Genomic DNA, 2500 nt, shown 5'->3' with positions numbered 1-2500 from the left:
GCTTAGCTTCCGAGATCAGACGAGATCGGGCGCAATCAGTGTGGTGTGGCCGTAGGCTCTGGGCCTAGTGAGTTTTGTACTTTTAAGCATCTAGTCAGCTAGACCTTGCAGTTTTGAAAGGCAATTGAGAAATGGCTCACTTCCTGAACTTGGAGCACAAAAAAGCCTACAGCACCTGGTATTCCCAGGCGGTCTCCCATCCAGGTACTAACGAGGCCCGACACTGCTTAGCTTCCGAGATCGGGCGCAATCAGTGTGGTGTGGCCGTAGGCTCTGGGCCTAGTGAGTTTTGTACTTTTAAGCATCTAGTCAGCTAGACCTTGCAATTTTGAAAGGCAATTGAGAAATGGCTCACTTCCTGAACTTGGAGCACAAAAAAGCCTACAGCACCTGGTATTCCCAGGCGGTCTCCCATCCAGGTACTAACGAGGCCCGACACTGCTTAGCTTCCGAGATCAGACGAGATCGGGCGCATTCAGTGTGGTGTGGCCGTAGGCTCTGGTTCTTGTGAGTTTTGTACTTTTAAGCATCTAGTCGGCTAGACCTTGCAGTTTTGAAAGGCAATTGAGAAATGGCTCACTTCCTGAACTTGGAGTACAAAAAAGCCTACAGCACCTGGTATTCCCAGGCGGTCTTCCATCCAGGTACTAACTAGGCCCGACACTGCTTAGCTTCTGAGATCAGACGAGATCAGGCACATTCAGTGTGGTGTGGCCGTAGGCTCTGGGCCTACTGAGTTTTGTACTTTTAAGCATCTAGTCGGCTAGACCTTGCAGTTTTAAAAGGCAATTGAGAAAGGGCTCACTTCCTGAACTTGGAGCACAAAAAAGCCTACAGCACCTGGTATTCCCAGGCGGTCTCCCATCCAGGTACTAACTAGGCCTGACACTGCTTAACTTCCGAGATCAGTCGAGATCGGGTGCATTCAGTGTGGTGTGGCCGTAGGCTCTAGGAATGCTAAGAATATTACTCTTATGCATTTGCATTTAGTAAGCTAAGCCATGCAGCCACTTGCAACATGATACCACGCTCATCGCTCGATCAGCGCTCGATCAGGCTCGATCAGGCGAGATATATAAGACTGGTGGGCCCATTCAGGACTCCTATGTCTGGTAGGATAACTTTAATTCATCCATCCTGTGTCTGTTGCAGGGAGGTGGAGAGAACAATCAACACAATAATGGTTTTCTTTCATGCCTCTTGAAGGACTCAATATTCTCTGTACTGCATTACATGTGAAAGTTGATTTATTACCCATGAACACACTACCTGTATGCTAATTCTATGTAAAAAGGTAGCTCCAGCCCTCATGATGTTGTCCAACATTTCCGCTATAAAACGGGATACAATTATTTTGGAAACATACCAAATTTGAAAAATAATTGAGAAGTTGCGCAATTACTAATCATGGAGCACAAAAAAAGCCTACAGCACCTGGTATTCCCAGGCAGTCTCCCATCCAGGTACTAACTAGGCCCGACCCTGCTTAGCTTCCGAGATCGGGCGCATTTAGTGTGGTGTGGCCGTAGGCTCTGGGCCTAGTGAGTTTGTACTTTTAAGCATCTAGTCGGCTAGACCTTGCAGTTTTGAAAGGCAATTGTGAAATGGCTCACTTCCTGAACTTGGAGCACAAAAAAGCCTACAGCACCTGGTATTCCCAGGTGGTCTCCCATCCAGGTACTAACTAGGCCCGACACTGCTTAGCTTCCGAGATCAGACGAGATCGGGCGCAATCAGTGTGGTGTGGCCGTAGGCTCTGGGCCTAGTGAGTTTTGTACTTTTAAGCATCTAGTCAGCTAGACCTTGCAGTTTTGAAAGGCAATTGAGAAATGGCTCACTTCCTGAACTTGGAGCACAAAAAAGCCTACAGCACCTGGTATTCCCAGGCGGTCTCCCATCCAGGTACTAACGAGGCCCGACACTGCTTAGCTTCCAAGATCAGACGAGATCGGGCGCATTCAGTGTGGTGTGGCCGTAGGCTCTGGTTCTTGTGAGTTTTGTACTTTTAAGCATCTAGTCGGCTAGACCTTGCAGTTTTGAAAGGCAATTGAGAAATGGCTCACTTCCTGAACTTGGAGCACAAAAAAGCCTACAGCACCTGGTATTCCCAGGTGGTCTCCCATCCAGGTACTAACTAGGCCCGACACTGCTTAGCTTCCGAGATCAGACGAGATCGGGCGCAATCAGTGTGGTGTGGCCGTAGGCTCTGGGCCTAGTGAGTTTTGTACTTTTAAGCATCTAGTCAGCTAGACCTTGCAGTTTTGAAAGGCAATTGAGAAATGGCTCACTTCCTGAACTTGGAGCACAAAAAAGCCTACAGCACCTGGTATTCCCAGGCGGTCTCCCATCCAGGTACTAACGAGGCCCGACACTGCTTAGCTTCCGAGATCAGACGAGATCGGGCGCATTCAGTGTGCTGTGGCCGTAGGCTCTGGTTCTTGTGAGTTTTGTACTTTTAAGCATCTAGTCGGCTAGACCTTGCAGTTTTGAAAGGCAATTG

The 2500-nt window shown here is 48.6% G+C and overlaps 8 non-coding genes and 2 pseudogenes across 8 annotated transcripts in view; all 10 read right to left on the bottom strand.

Annotated features, from left to right (window-relative positions):
* The window catches only part of LOC138547370 (5S ribosomal RNA), a 119-nt gene extending 62 nt beyond the window's left edge, over positions 1-57 (bottom strand). The window contains exon 1 of the ribosomal RNA XR_011291211.1: positions 1-57. This exon is cut by the window's left edge and continues 62 nt beyond it. This is a non-coding gene — a ribosomal RNA (5S ribosomal RNA).
* A 106-nt stretch (positions 58-163) lies between these two features.
* LOC138542955 (5S ribosomal RNA) lies at positions 164-272 on the bottom strand (annotated as a pseudogene).
* A 106-nt stretch (positions 273-378) lies between these two features.
* Positions 379-497, bottom strand: LOC138549683 (5S ribosomal RNA). The gene has a single exon (XR_011293458.1). It is a non-coding gene; the product is annotated as a 5S ribosomal RNA (ribosomal RNA).
* A 106-nt stretch (positions 498-603) lies between these two features.
* On the bottom strand, positions 604-722 carry LOC138539330 (5S ribosomal RNA). The gene has a single exon (XR_011287399.1). It is a non-coding gene; the product is annotated as a 5S ribosomal RNA (ribosomal RNA).
* Positions 723-828: 106 nt separating this feature from the next.
* LOC138538092 (5S ribosomal RNA) lies at positions 829-947 on the bottom strand. The gene has a single exon (XR_011286205.1). It is a non-coding gene; the product is annotated as a 5S ribosomal RNA (ribosomal RNA).
* A 475-nt stretch (positions 948-1422) lies between these two features.
* LOC138544592 (5S ribosomal RNA) lies at positions 1423-1531 on the bottom strand (annotated as a pseudogene).
* A 105-nt stretch (positions 1532-1636) lies between these two features.
* Positions 1637-1755, bottom strand: LOC138547369 (5S ribosomal RNA). Its single transcript, XR_011291210.1, has one exon. It is a non-coding gene; the product is annotated as a 5S ribosomal RNA (ribosomal RNA).
* Positions 1756-1861: 106 nt separating this feature from the next.
* On the bottom strand, positions 1862-1980 carry LOC138540648 (5S ribosomal RNA). The gene has a single exon (XR_011288688.1). It is a non-coding gene; the product is annotated as a 5S ribosomal RNA (ribosomal RNA).
* A 106-nt stretch (positions 1981-2086) lies between these two features.
* Positions 2087-2205, bottom strand: LOC138547367 (5S ribosomal RNA). The gene has a single exon (XR_011291209.1). It is a non-coding gene; the product is annotated as a 5S ribosomal RNA (ribosomal RNA).
* A 106-nt stretch (positions 2206-2311) lies between these two features.
* LOC138541477 (5S ribosomal RNA) lies at positions 2312-2430 on the bottom strand. Its single transcript, XR_011289483.1, has one exon. It is a non-coding gene; the product is annotated as a 5S ribosomal RNA (ribosomal RNA).
* Positions 2431-2500: the final 70 nt, after the last annotated feature.

This window comes from Ambystoma mexicanum, unplaced genomic scaffold (genome assembly GCF_040938575.1).
Source record: "Ambystoma mexicanum isolate Mex_15411 unplaced genomic scaffold, UKY_AmexF1_1 Mex_scaf10, whole genome shotgun sequence".
NCBI lineage: Eukaryota > Metazoa > Chordata > Amphibia > Caudata > Ambystomatidae > Ambystoma > Ambystoma mexicanum.
This window is presented reverse-complemented; position numbering and strand designations above follow the sequence as displayed.